The sequence below is a fragment of the Crocuta crocuta genome, unplaced genomic scaffold (genome assembly GCF_008692635.1).
Source record: "Crocuta crocuta isolate KB4526 unplaced genomic scaffold, BGI_CrCroc_1.0 scaffold24, whole genome shotgun sequence".
NCBI lineage: Eukaryota > Metazoa > Chordata > Mammalia > Carnivora > Hyaenidae > Crocuta > Crocuta crocuta.
Genome location: NW_027530974.1, coordinates 7086053 through 7102212, shown reverse-complemented (window position 1 = coordinate 7102212; position 16160 = coordinate 7086053).

Here is a 16160-nt window from a genome sequence, read left to right as displayed (position 1 = left end):
TAACAAATTTGTACAACATCTTGTTTACACAGTTTTGAGTGTAAATGCAAAGATTTTGGTTCTTGCAGCAGTTGAGTTTTGGAATTGCTTCCACTGTATTGAAAAAAATCCAATCTTCATTTTCAGTATAAGTAATGCTAGTTAAAACAGCTTACTTTCTGTGTTATTGGTGATATCGCTTATATTTTGTGAGTGTAATGTACTTGGAATATTTCATCTTGTTCTTAAAATTCCATTGTAATCTGCTGGTAATTTTAACCTGTTGTGTGCACATGTGGGTACAGCAAAGCCCATGATAATCTAAGGATCTAGCCATAATTTAAGGAATTCTGACTGAAAATCAGTCATATGTTAAAATACTATGGGGGTATTTTTCCTCAAATGGTAATCATTGTTTAAGTTTTCATATTTTAAAATGGAAAGAATCTTAATTTGTATTTCATTATGCATTCTTAAACTCTTAAGACAGTAAGCATTTGTGCTATAAAAAAAATCAATTTTCCCAAGTTCTTGATAAAAGATGATAATTTTAACTTTTCAAAGCATCCTTTTATGTACACACTTTTCTATTTTTTTTTACCTTTTGCCTGTTAAGAATTCTTCACCCCACACCCCCAATTTTAAACAGTTTAGCACTGTGTGAAAATTGATTTGCCAGCATAACCCTTTTACCCGTTTCCTTTTTTTTTCACCTGCTATCCGATGGAGGCAAACTTCATCTCACTTATTTGTGTGCCTAGAATACTCTTAATGAATAGTGCAAATTACAGAAGACTTTCTATAGTAAAGGAAACCAACATTTGAATGTATATTTTGTGTCAGGTTTTATAATTATTATTATATGATCCCAACAACTCACACATAAGTAATATAATTAATAAAGGAATTAATAATTACTAAGATCACTAAAATTTTAGTGCTTATTGGGTGCCAGGCACTATTTTAAGTGAAATACTCAACAATTTATTTAATCCTCACAACAGCTCTATGAGGGCAAGTATTATCTTCGTTTTACAGACGAGGAAGCTGTGGCCAGAGAGATCAGGTAAAATTCCTAACCTTGTGTAGCTGGAAAGAACCAGAGGTGTCTGTCCAGTAGCCTGGTCCCAGTCAGGGACCTCTACTTGCCTCTCTAAGTAGATGTGATTGTTTATGTTCATGTTTTGCAAATACAGATGTTGAGGATCAGGGTAAGTACTCACTAGCTCACAGTTAATTGGATTTCAAGCCCCGTTCTTCATGCCCCAAAGCATATTTTCTGCACCCCACTATGAGCATTTCGGTAACAAGTAACATAACGATGAAATGTTTTTTTTTTTTAAGTTTATTTATTTTTGAAGGAGAGAAAGCATGAGCATGAACAGGGTAGGGAGAGAGAGAGAATCCCAAGTGAGCTCAGCATGGAGCCTGATGTGGAGCTCGAACTCAAGACGTGAGATCATGACCTGAACTGAAATCAAGATTTGGACTCTTAACCAACTGAGCCACCAGGTGCCCCAATGATAAAATATTTTTTAGTAAAGAATTTGTGAGACATACTTTAATGAATAGGCAAGGATCATATGATCGGAACATTATTTCAGTGCAGATCGATGTATTTGTTTTAAGCAGTATGTAAATATAAATTGTTTCTTCAGCTGTGTTCACATTAGGTGTCTGTCACATAGTCCGCACTCAGTAAATATCTGTGTCATCTAAGACTAGTCCTCAAAGAATACCAGGAGGCCAAAAAATATATTGGATAATGTAAGTTCTGAATTCTTCCAGCAGATGTCCCCTTTTTTAGTATAATAACAGCAGAAGAATCTGGCCAACTCGTGTGGATCACTCTATTAGATTTGATATACAGGTAAGCCAGCCTAGCCAGAATCCTTAGTAAGGCCAACTTATACAATAAATAATTTGGCTGGCCTTTTCCTTGGCTCCTCACAGGGAGCTTCTGATCTTTGGGATTTCCCAAGTGATGGGCATGTCTTTGATATTCATGGTAGGTCCTTCAGTAGTTCCAAGGTAGGGGCTGGCCTTGCTGGGATGACTGACCATGTAACTGCCTATGGATTTGGGTTTTGGAGCCCCATCATATCAGCCCAACCTCCAGGGATGGGAGAAGATTTGGAACTTGAGTTCAATTGTATAGTCAGTGATTCAGTCAATCATGCCTATGTAGTGAGGCTCAATAAAAACTACACACGAAAGCTTGGGAGAGCTTTCCAGGTTGGAGATACACATGGATGTGCCAGAGGAGGGTGCCAGGAGTATGTGCCAGAGGACATGGGAGCTTAATGTTTGTCACTTTCCCAGACCTTGCCCCAAGGGTTTCTTCTTTTGTCTCATCCCGATTTGTAAGCTTTATAACAAAACGAATGGGATGTATAGCACTTCCTTGAGTCCTGTGGATTGTTCTGGCACACTCTGAAACCTGAGGGTATAGTGGGAACTGCTGAATTTGTACCCGGTGGGTAACGCATACAAGTGGCCTAAGGTCCCCAGAGCTTACAGCTGGTGTCTGAAACGAGGCAAGTCTTGTGGAGAATGCCTGTGAAATGACCTAATAGGGGTTGTTACAGTTCCACTGCAGGCTTTATTGCTGAACAAATGCTTTTAAATAACTATGAGCATCCTCTGGATAGTTTTCAAAGTCTCTGAATTTTCTCAAGCAATTTTAATTTAACCCACTTTACAGTCTAGATTCTTCCTTGGTCAACGAGCATAGAGTTCTAGTAAAAATTGACCAAGATTTGGGGACAATAATAGGGCTTAGCATAATGAAAATATTTTTGCATTCCAATATCACATTTATCCTTTAAACTATAGTTTTCAAGTTACCGAGTGCTCAAAACCTTTGTGTGCTTTCTTCCTAATTAAGCACATGACCTTTTTTTTTCCATTGTGTGAGCAAAAAAAAAAAATTTCCTGTTTTTACGTACTCTGCTTTTTGAATGTCCTTGTTATTGACCATGGGGCCAACCATCTTAACCTTTTTAACAAATTGTGTAGCATCACTGACTTGACTACTCTATTTTTATGTTAACATAATTTCCTCATCCATTCTCACTGGCCAGATATGAGCCGGGCATTATACTAGATGCTGAGGATGAGAAAAGGAATCAAATAAACCCTAACTCTTAAGGACCACCTACTCTAGAGAAGATTTGCTGTGATTGCTATATAAAAATACATGAACCTCCAGTCACGGAGTAGCTTATTAGCCTGAAGTTTTCAAAATAACTCCCCACAGTGGTGGTGCTTCTAAAAATTAAATGTGGGTATGAGTCACCAGAGAACCTTCTTTTAAAAATTTTAATTTAATAGGGTTGTCTTGGGGCTGAGACTTCACTCTAACAAGATGCTGGTGCTGCTGGTCTTTGGACCACGTGTGCGTATCAAAGTCTTAGAATACCAGATCTTTGTCCTCTTCTCGGGGTCCAGACATCTTAAACTATTGGAATAACTTCCACCTCATTCCCATCCATTTGCTTTTCAAACTTCCCATTCTGTGGGACCTGACGCTATTTAACATCTCTAAGTCTCTTTTTGTTCAAACTGAACAGAAATCTTACCATGTTGCAGAGTTGCTAGCATATGTGAAAAGAGTTCTTTAATCATTGTAGGTGTATGAAAGATTTAATATTCATTACTTTCTCCATTAATGTTACTTTTTTTTTTAATCTTCACAAAACTAAGATAAACCCATAATTTCCTACCAGTCATGGTCTGTTGTTTTAATTTCATGGCATGTAGTTAGAATGCTTTTTATGCTATTTTGTAGTGACATTATGAAGAAAATGTTCACTTCAGTGATTTGCTCTGGCTTCAGAATGAACTGTGTATTATAAGAGGTTCAGGAAGTAGGACTTAACACTTAAGGGATTCTTCTGAGACTTTAATCACAAAAAATGTGTTTTATTAAATATCTTAATCCTATGATAGCCCCCAAATTTCTAAAACATAATTAGTCCATTTTAATCAGTTTAACACAATTGATAAGATTTAAATAGATGAAATAAGTAAAATGTGGATAATTACAATAGATAATGATAGAAATGAGACTTTGGAGTCTGATTATTAGAGATTTCCTTACAGTACTCACCTCCCATTTTTTTTCTTCTAATGCCAGTCATAATGAAAGGACTAAAAAGCATATTTCTGACTCAAGAGAAAATGAACATTTGGGAAATAACTTTTCTGTATGTTCTGAAAAATTGCTCATTCATATATATCATATTTTAATCGTGTAGGAATTGTGTGTGTGTGTGTGTATACATACCTAGAGATGACTCATAAAGGCAGGTAATCATCTTTTCTCTGTTTCTAACTAAATATTGACATAATATTAATCTATAATATATGTGCTAATCTCAAGACTGTTTTGGTATTTCGGTAACTCATGAAATCAAAGAAGTTGATTGAAATGTCTGCCCCTAAGAAGGTTTGATCTACTAGTGTGGGGTGAGGCTGGGGGTGATTTCCTGTAAAATGCCTACACACCCATCCACAGTCAGTTCAAGCCTGTCTTTACACCACTAGGAATCGTTGCAGGATTCTGGAGATGCTCACACCAGAGGAATGCAGTGCCTCATGGAGCTAGTGCACAGTTACGGGACTAGTTCAAATGCCTCTACACTAGCTGACAGCCACACACTGAATAAAGAAGCTCATTTTTTTGTTCCTTTAAGGTTTATTTATTTTTGAGAGAGGGAGCATGCACGCAAGTGGAGGAAGGGCAAAGAGAGGGAGACAGAAGATCTGAAGCAGGCTCTGCACAAACAGCAGAGAACCCAATGCAGGGCTCGAACTCATGAACTGTAATATCAGATCCTGAGCCGAAGTCAGGCACCTAGAGGAACTCATTCTTTAAGATCCCAGTTAGCTCAAATTCTCAAACTTAGTCTTACTAAGCATATATTTAATTATTCATTCAATTCTCAGCTGTTGGCCATTCTCATAAAACTGAGCCAACGGGTAGTTTATTTTATTTCCCCCCCTTAATTCTCAGGGCTTATCTATCTGCAAAGTTTCTAAGAAGTTCTGATTAGTTGTTTTGTTTTGTTTTGTTTTGTTTTGTTTTGTTTTGTTTTGTTTTGTTTTGTTTTGTTTCCCCTTCCCTCCAGGACTCCTAAGAGATTTCAATTCTACTTTTGCCTCACATATCCCTGAGCTGTTCTTTCATGGTTTCCAAGTCTTTACTATGTTCTTTTTTGCTGCTTCTTGGAGAGTTTCTCAGTCTGATCTTTCCACTTGTTCCTCATCTATTCAACCTACTATTTATCCCATTCAGTGTAGTGTCATTTTTTAATATTCCGGTTATTACATATTCATACCTAATATTTCCACTTGCATTCTTCTAATGATTTCTTGGTTCTGCTTTATGTTAACTATTTTCCCTTATTATAGTTATTATGGTTATTTTAAGTTCCTGAATTCTCTATCCTAATCATTCTGTTTCTGATGATAGATGTTTTTTAAGTTGGCTGCTTTTATGTAATTACACACCTTTGTGTAGACATTAGCAGTCCCCCCCCTCCAGCATTCTCACTGCCTGCTACAACACATTCCCCCACATACCTCCCTCCCACCCACACCATGCCCTCCCACACTGTGCCTCTCTAACACCATGCTCCCCACACACTGTCCCCTCCACACATTGTACTCCCTTCTCCATGCTTCAAGGCTTAAGACTGTCTTGTGCTCCCCAGGATATTTCACTTTTCTGTTTTTCTAGAATCCATATGTCTGTCTGCCTATCTATCTTTCTCTCTCTTCAATAATTTCTCTGGGATTGTTTTGGAAGAAGCCAGAAGCCTATGCCAGTTCACCATCTTGATAGGAGCTAAAATTAATTAAAAAAGAAGCTCTCTCAATTCTTTCTCTTGGTGATTCACACTATGACTCTCTGATTTGCCATTCCAACTCATATAAATAATAGTTTGCTGGCTGTTAGTTTGATTCAATTTATTTTACAAATACTGATTTGTTTAAATTGGTAAAAATTCAAATTTAAGCAGTAAGATTTATAATATTCAACCATTTGAAAGATTTCAAATCTTTTGAAAAGGAAATTAATGGAAATATAAAATAGAATTCAGTCATTACAATAAACTTAAATTTTATATTATCGTTAACTAGATAAGATTTTTAAAATTTATTTATTTTGAGAGGTGGGGAGGGGCAGACAGAGATGGAGAGAGAGAATCCCAAGCAGGGATTCTGACAGCACAGAGCCCAACATGGGGCTCAAACTCACCAACTACAAGATCATGACTTGAACCAAAATCAAGAGTCAAAAGCTTAATCGACTGAACCACCTAGGTACCCAAAGACTGTTTTAATACATCTGCATAATTACTTGAGATTGGAAAACTTTACTACACTTAAAGCTTTAATTATTTGAGATGATACTGATTCACATACCTTATAATATCCTCCAATTGTGCTGTTGTCTAATGCACAGTGAAGTAATCATGACTCATACAAAATTCTGGGAAACAAGAAAGGCAAAAATGATTTCTGCTGTACAGACATGGAAACAGTCCCCAGCAAGACAATGTCCCTAAAGTTCACATGTAGTAAAGAGGCAGAATGGACCCAGATCCAGTGTCTTTCACTATGATCCTAATACCTGTCTGATAAGCCACCATTCCTGAACCTTCACTCTTTCTAGCCACCACAACACCAGATTCAGATTGACATCCTCTCCATTGTTTCTATGTTCTCTCAAAGGACTTAATGCCACCTTCTTACACTTCTGTCCCACTTATACTGAGCAATACTTTTTCCAAGGAAGGAATTTTATGGACAATTCTGCTGGTATATTACCTATTAACATATCTCAGGAGACTGGCCACTTCAGCCAGATTTTAGGAGAGATGCTCAGACAGTGATGAAAGAAGGGATTTTCTGCCTTGTGTCTCTGAACAGATAAATCAACCTATGCATCAGTGAGATGGCTCATTTTACAAGTAGACACTTAGAGTAGGCTACCAGCAGGTAATGGAATCCAACCAGAAGAGAAGTTTTAGGGACAAGTGGAGGTGGGGATAGAATTAAAGGACTAGTCAAGGGGCACCTGAGAGGCTCAGTCAGCTGAGCTTCCAGCTCTTAATTTCTGCTCAGGTCATGATCTTGCGGTCATGAGATTCTTGGTGATACTATCAATCAAATGTACTTAATTGACATTTACCAAGCACTACACCCCCAAATTACAAAATACTCATGCTTTTCACCCACCCCCCAACCGGAAGGAAGGAAGGAAGGAGAAAGAAGAAAGAGAGAAAGAGAGAGAGAAAGAGAGGAAGGAGAAAGAGAGAAAGAGAGAAAGAGAAAGAAAAGAAAGAAAGAAAGAAAGAAAGAAAGAAAGAAAGAAAGAAAGAAGAAAGAAAAGAAGGGAGGGAGGGAGGAAGGAAGAAAAGAAAGAAAGGACTAGTCAGAATGTGAGTTTCAGCAGAAATGCTGAGCCAGAGCTCACGTGTGGTCAAGGTTGAGAAGACGTCACTGGAACAGAACACTTGGCAGAAGCTTAATAACAAGGGAAAAAATAGAATAGGTGTCAGAGTCAGAGGAAAATGAAATGGAATCTGGCTCGCTAAGCTGTGAACTCCACAGTCCCTTTGTCTCCTCCAGCAAGAGATCCAGAAGGAACTAAACCTAAAGATGAAAGGTCATTCACAATGGAGATTTCAAAAATATGGCCTGTAAGACCCAGATCAGAAGTTATGCTTCATGATTTTATGTGACTCTTCTAGGATTGGTCAAGACAATGTTACCAGCATAAGAAAGGGGGAGAATCTAGAATTAGGAATCACTACTCCTGGTCTACGGCCATACCACCCTGAATGCGCCTGATCTCCTCTGATCAAGGAAGCTAAGCAGGGCCGGGCCTGGTTAGTACTTGGATGGGAGGAATCAATACTCCTAACTTAGTGTCAGTAATACAATGAGACTTAACATAAATTGTTTGATTTTTCTGTATTTTATCTGCTGCTTTGAAAAAGTGATAATTAAAACACATTCACATCAGAAGTGAGATTTCTTTCTTATGATAGTTTTGTTAATAAGTGGTATATAATTGGAAATTATCATTTTCAAAACTCAAATTACATGATCTAAGCTTTTCTAAGCATACAACTACAATAGTATTATGATTTGACTATTATCTTCCAAATAGACATGAATATTCAAATGAGGTGGCTGTAATGTCAGAGGCTTCATTACAACTACACGAACACAGACTTTTCCTGGAGAGCAGAGATGGTCATAAATGGTTCATGTTCTATTTTAGAGAGACATTGACTCAAATTAATAGTGCCATCTGAACCAACTAACTTTTCAGAAAGGTTAATAAATAACTATCCATAGACCCACATGGCCCCTCCACTAAGAAGTATGAATTATTAGCAATTGTAATAAGCAATGAAAAAATAGTAAGCTTTTCTGTTTTGTTTTTTGATGAGATTCATTGACCCAAATGTCACGTTGTTTCACCTATTCAACAAATGTGTATTGAGCAAGTTGAGACTCTCAGAATATATATTAGGATATATATAAATGCCATACCACCTTCCCTCAATTATCCCACAGGAGAGAGGCAGGCATAGAGTTATGATAATAATTTCTATAATGTGATAATAATTTCTATGATGCGAATACATATAAATGTTTAGAAAGACTTTCTNAGGTTTCCAATGGCTTCAGATCTTTTCTGTGTGATGTATGGGCGCGAGTGCAAGTACGGAGCTCCTTACTTCTCCGCCATCTTGCCCCTTAGAAAGACTTTCTAAGAGGAGGTATTTAAGCAAGTCCAAGTAAGAAATTATGAGGACATAAAAAAGTACTTGGAAATTGGTGCTGGAGAGAATGGAACCAATATCAGAGATACTTAGGAGGTGATTAATATGGGGGTGGAAGGAATGGAGGAATTTCAGGAAAACTTTTGAGGTTCCCTCTACAATAATTGACCAGTCGGTACAAAGGTCATGAAGAACACTGAAAAACTGAGAAATTACCAGAGGCTGAGGGAAACCCAGGAGACAGGACATGCATCATGGTATCCTGAATTGGATGCCTGAACAGAAAAAAATACAACAGTGAACAAACTGCTGAAATCTGAATAAACTGTAGTTTAGTCAATATATCATACCAGTGTTAATTTCAGAGTTTAAGTGTTTTGTTTGATAAATATGTTAATGGCAGAAGAAGCTGGATAAAGGACGTATGAGAGTTCTCTATATTCTAACTCTTTGTTAAACCTGAAATTAATTCAAAACAAAACTTTAAAAATAGAAAGTTCTTATTCATCAAAAGATACCACTAAGAAAATAAAAATACAAGCCGTGGAGTGTGACAGTGAATGGACCACACACATAACCAAAAAAGAACTTGTACCTAGGATATGAATAGAGGTCCTATAATGAACAAGAAAACGGATAAGGCAACACAAAAACTGGGAAGAGACTTAAGGCATTTTACAAAAGAGGAGAGCCAATGGGCCATCAACATATGAAAAGGTGCTCAACCTCAGTAGTCACCAGGGAAAAATAAATTTAACATCAATTGATAATCTACAAATTTACCAGGAAGGCTAAAATTAAAGAAATCACAGCTACTACATATGGACAACCATGTAGAGAAAGAGGAATCCTCATGCACTGCTGGTAGAAATAAAAATTGGTGCAGCCACTTCAGAAAGCAACTTGGTTTTATCTACCAAATTTGAAGGTATGCCTCCCCAGTGACCCAGAAATTCCACTCAAATGCACATACAACAGAAATGTAAGCACATGTATTTCTAAAGACATAAGGATATTCTGAGCAACATCATTTACAAAAGCAGAAACTGAAAGTCATCCAGATACAGCAGCCACCTACAGTAGAATGGGAAAACAAAACAAGATCAAAACTTGGTATAGACATATAAATGGAATGAAAATGAAGGATAAGAAAAAATTTCATATTAATGATATTGGATGAAAAAACATAGTACAAAAGAATAGAAACTCTCTGATTCCATTTATACCAATTTCCAAAAAAAAAAAAAAAAAGACAAAGCAAAATTGGAATACTTAAGGGCACATGTTTTGGTGGTAAAATTATCTAAGAAAGGCAAAGAAGTGTTATAGACTTTGTGGGGCACCTGGGTGGCTCAGTCGGTTGAGTGTCTGACTCCACTCTTGATTTTGGCTCAGGTTATGAGCCCAGGGTTGTAGGATTGAGACCCATGTTGGGCTCCACGCTCAGTGTGGAGCCTGCTTGAGATTCCTTCTCTCTCTGCCCCTCTCTCTCATCCCATACTCTCTCATAATAAACAAAACAAAACAAAGTAAAATAAAATAAATACTACTGCATTTGGGGGGTAACGAAGGGAGGAGGAATGACAAGAGGGGGTCCATAAGGTGCTTGGCAATTCTCTATTGCCCTGTGTGGTAATTTCACTGTTGTGCCATTTCAGATAAAGCATTGGGCTTTATATTTTTTGGTACAATTTACCGTATGAGTATTACATTGCACAATGAAACAGTTCTCTAAAAGAGGAAATAGGGGGAGAAAGAGAAAATACATTATTTAGAATACAAGATGACTCAACAGCTCTCTAAAAATGCGGAATCTTAGACCAACCCTAGCTTATTTCTATGTCTTAAGTCTTATTTTCCTCCTTCACTGAAAAGATCTATTCCTTCATTTTGGACTGAATCAGACATTTTTTTTTCCTAGGGGAGAGAGAGAGAGAGAGACAGCGTGAGCAGGGGAGGGTCAGAGAGAGAGCAGAGAGAGAGGGAGACACAGACTCTGAAATAGGCTCCAGGCTCTGAGCTGGCAGTCAGCACAGAGCCCGACGCGGGGCTCGAACCCACGAACCGCGAGATCATGGCCTAAGCGAAAGTCGGACGCTTAACCGACTAAGCCACCCAGGCGCCCCTGAATCAGACATTTTTAATAAAACATTAGATTTTCTTTTAACAATGCCTCCCCCTTGTCAGAGTATCTTTACCAAGTTAAAGGTGTGCCTGGGAAGAGTTGTGGTTCCTTGCTTAATAACAGCAGCTGATTAAATGGGTGTAACTTACACACACATGCCTACCTTTAAATATGTGTTTATTTTGTCAACCCCCCTTCAAAGACAGTATATTTGACTTGAAGGGATATATTCAGTCATTAAGATACTTTTTCATCACATACTGCATTAAGTGTTTTCCATTTAGAAGACAGATCTAAAACACTAGTCTTATCATTCTTCTGTTGGCAATTTAAGTATAAAATCCTGCCAGTGTCGCATTCATTTGAATAAAACAGTCTTGGAAATTAAGCACTAATTTCCCCCTCAAATGGCCATTTCTGGGGGTTTTTTTTCTTTCTAATTACCACTGTAATGAAGTGGCCAGTATTGTGGTAGGAAGTGATTTCAAAGGCAGCAATTTCTTATTATGAATCATATACTTTATTTCTTCCCTAATGTGAGTCAGCCCCAGTTATAGAAAATGCACGTGCAAACTCCCATCTCTGCTGAGACTAAAATTGTTTTGGAATAGCAAATCATACTTCCAGCTCAAAGAGTTAGGCTTTCAAGCATTCCACTAAAGCAAAGAGGAAGAAAAAAGCCATCATATTTTCACTATGGGATCATTTCTGATCACTCTAGTCTATTGCTCTCAGAAGCAGATTTTCAGTATCTTAAAACACTGCTATGCTAATAACACATCTGGTAAGGCTAACTTGTATCAAAATAGATATGAGAAAAGGCACTTAGAAAACTATAAAGCACTATAAAAGTATTAATTTCTGTTAAGCTATTAGTCTGAGCACATTCTTCTTTACCATTGATCCTGCCATTCACTCTGTTATACAGGTTCCCCTTTTTGCTTTCCTTAAAAGTGAGTCTTCTCCAAAATATCTTGCTTTCACAGTTAAAAAAAGAATTTCTCTTTGGAATTTGATCATATCCCATGTGGACTTCTGATAGTTGTATGTATGTCCCCTTAAAATTATTTTCCATCAAATGATTAAAATGTGGTCAAGCAAAGGTCAGAGTTTCTAGCCTATGAATTGCACATGGTAACACTCATATTCATGCACCGAGCTTTTAGCTGCTCTATTAAATTGGTGTTGTGATCATTTCCTACAAAACAAAGAGTGTTAAGTATGTACTCCATTCTTTGGTATCAGCACTATCAAATTTCAAAGGGAGTGTCATCTAGAAATAAGTTAAGTGTGTCTATTTGAAAATAAGCAATGCTGAGCTTTGAACTCTCACAATTGAGATTTTTCTGATGGAAAAACATAGAAAATAATAATAATGACCATGGCTGGGTGCCTGGGTGGCTCAGTGGGTTAAACATCCAACTTTGGATGTTGACTCAGGTCGCCATCCCAGGGTTTTGAGATTGAGCCCCATGTCAGGCTCTGCACCGAATGTGCAGCCTGCTTGGGATTCTCTCTTCCTCTCTCTCTGCCCCTCCCCCCTCCTGCTTGCTCACTCTTTTTCTTAAAATAAATAAATAAACATTAAAAAAAATAATATGATGGCAATTGCCTAGATTGTGCATCAGATTATTTTATCATTGCCACACGTTAGAAATTGATAAACTCTTACCAAACTGTCACACAAAGCTGGTTGCATTTTGGTAATGGATAAGAGAAATCCGTGTCCCTCATGGGCATTTCTGGGTCTGTCTGGACCCTCATTACTTTCCCAAGGTCGTTCTTCTTCCTATAGCTTTCATTGATCAACAGTGTATTCGTAGGAATAGAAAATGCAACCTGGTTGGTCCATGAAAAACCTCTACTGGAACTAATAAAAATTCAACCTGTGAGTATTTACTATTTATGCACAATAATTTAAATTTCATGAAGATATTCTTTCTTTGTTTTAAGAAAACAGAGGGCTGCCTAAAAAGAAAAGGCAATTTGAGCAGTGTATGGCTCAAAAGATGATATTGGAGGACAACTATAGCGGCAGTAAAAAAGATGAGTGGCTGAGGAGGAAGGGAGGGGAGGGAAGGAGGAAGAGATGAAGCACAAATGAAGGTATTCTATGTGAAACTGTCATGTTGAATACATGTCATTACACATTTGTCAAAACCTATAGGGGGCGCCTGGGTGGCTCAGTCGTTAAGCGTCTGACCTCAGCTCAGGTCATGGTCTCCCACTTTGTGGGTTCGAGCCCCGCATCGGGCTCTGTGCTGACAGCTCAGAGCCTGGAGCTGCTTTGGATTCTGTGTCTCCGTCTCTCTCTCTGCCCCTCCCCTGCTCGTGCTCTCTTTCTCTCTGAAAAATAAACATTTAAAAAAAAAAAAAACCCATAGAACTGGACATCACAGAGTGACCCTTAATGCAAATTATATGAACTGTAGTCAATAGGAGTATATCAATATTGGAACATTAATTGTAACAAATGTACCTCACTATGGAAGGTTGTTAATAATAGGAAAACTATGTGTGGGGGGTGGGGGGTGAGAGTGGGACATGGAGGAGGAGTGGGGTGTGCATATGGAATACTCTATACCACCCACTCATTTATTCTGTAAATCTAAAACTATACTAAAAATAAAGCTATTAATTAATTTTTTTAACATAAGAAAGAAGATAGGAATAAAGAAGCACACCATGGTAAACAAAAAATGTCTTAATCTCTTCCTGGAGGTCTGGGAGTAAATCCACATCTCCCCAAGCTTGCTTCAAGATGGTGTGAGTTACACATAAAATTAAAGGACTTGAAAATATGAATAGATTGAAAAGAATAGCAACTGTTTTGAATTTTTACAATGCCCTGTATTCATCTGGACCGTATCAGAAAAATAAAGAGAACGTCATTACATATTCATTAAGGTATTTTCTTCTTTAAGGTATTTTAATAAAGGTTAGATGTTCTAATTAAAAAAAGATTTGCTTGCTCATTGTGAAAAATTGATGGGGGAGAACATGGAAATAAAAAACAATTTTAAATGTTAAAAAATATACATATATATGTATATAACATTATATATATATTACATACATATATATATAACATTAGCTCAACAGATCCATAAAGACAAGGACAGTGAAGGCAAAGACCTAACAACTGGGCACTAAGAAGTTGGGAGGAGAAGCAGTGTAAGTGAATACTTGATGATTAACCGCAAAAGGAGCTCAGATAGCTGCATGGAGGTCACTGCAGCTGAAACTGGGATTTCAATTCAGGTTAAGCTGCAGAGGGAGATGGGGAAGGCTTGGAGTTGGGTTTTGCCCTTTGGGTGCGGGAAGCCATTGTGGGCGTCACAGCAGGAAGCAATATGACTCCCTCGTAGTGTGCCTCAGGAATGGCTGGAGGACAGAGCTGAAGCAGAGGCAGGGGACTCATGAGGTGATGTATCAGAATAATGCAGACTGGACTTCATGAGGTCTATAATGAAGGGATATACAGTGGAGGGGACCACTTTGAGAGCTATAAAAGAGGCAGCACAGTAAGACAGTGGCAGCTTGGATGGGAGGAGCCAAACACTTGACCTGGCCCCCAGGTGCCATCTGTGACAGGGGAGTCTAGCAGGGACAGGGGAGGTGCAGAGCACGGTGTTGGGAAAGCACTGAATTTCTTGCAGGGCATAGTGAGATGTAGTTTTCTGTGGGTCATCTGGGCATCATTGTCCAAGAAGAAAGAAATGGGATTTATGCCAGTCAGAATGGTCTGTGCCAAAGATGAAGTCATCGGTCTACAGATGGTAGTGGGAATTGAATGCATGAGATTGCCTAGGAAATGTCATACACAGTGAGAGGGAAAGTCGCCCAAGGACAGAACTCCTAGAAACACCCACATCCCATAGACAAGCAGAGGGAGGTGATACCACCAAGGGATCTGCAAAGAACTGGAAAGGAAGAAAGAACCAGTAATGCAAGAGAAAAGAAATGTTATTCTCTGGTGAAGAACGTTACCAAGTATTTTCCTTCAAGATGTTTTCTCATTGCTAGAATATTTTGAAAAGTCATAAAAGGAAATGAAATTTTGTTCCATGTCTCCTAGCTCTAAAATACTAAAAATATAGCTCTGTTGGGATGCACACTGGCTGTTATATGTAAGTGATGAATCACTACATTCTACTCCTGAAATCATTATTACACTGTATGTTAACTAACTTCGATTTCAGCAAAATTTAAAAATTATTAAAAAACAAAAATGTGGCTTAGTTAAATCAATCCAATCATAATGGAATGCCAAATATGATTTAATTTAAAAATGGTTGTATTCAATTTAACAGCACTAGAGACCAAGAGAGGAAATACTGCTGGCATCTCTTGGTATGATCTACCACTCCATCATGGCTTATACACTTATTGGACTTTGAAGAGAAAAAGTAAAGTAGTATCAATGTGCACTGGCCTTCAAGTAATATGACCTGAGTTTAAAAACGATTCCTGTCTCTTATCAGCTTAGGCAAATCATTTAACCTATTCGAGGTCCAATAGAAGGGGTAGCAAATTCTGGAAATTTAATGCTTTGAGTATTTTTTTAATAATTGAATTCATATTCCTCATATTTTCTCATTGCGTACTTTCAAATACTGAAAATTTGGTGGTGTTCTAGAGATTAGCTAATATTCTCTTTCAGCGTAATTCCTGCTTACAGGCACACAGGGACCCCTGAGGTCACAGGCGGCTCCTTCTCTCTTCTACGAAGATTCTGGGGCAAATGCCATGCAGGGGACCACTAGCTGTGCCCATTTTTTTTTTTAGTTTATTTATTTATTTTGAGAGAGAGAGAGAAAGAGAGTCTGTGTGAGTGTGTGTGTGTGTGTGTGTGTGTGTAAGCAAGTGGGGGAGGGGCAGAGAGAGAGACTCCCAGGCACACCCTGCACTGTCAGTGCAGGGCCCAATGTGGAGCCCAATAAAATCCATGAGAACATGACCTGAGCCAAAGTCAAATTCTTACGGACTGAGCCACCCAGGCCCAACCATGTCCATTTTAAGTGCAAACACTGGTGTGCAATTTACCATTTTAATTCAAACCTAAGGTTTTTTTTTAATGAAGTTTCTCCAAAACATCTGTAGGTCTGTTGAATTTTTTTTCATCCTGTAGGTTATCTGATATATAGTAGAAACATAGCAAAGGCCTTCATCTCCCCCATCTCTCCCAATGTGTTAATACCTCACTACAGCTGCACAAGCACCTCCACGTTGTATCCTAAGCCTGCACG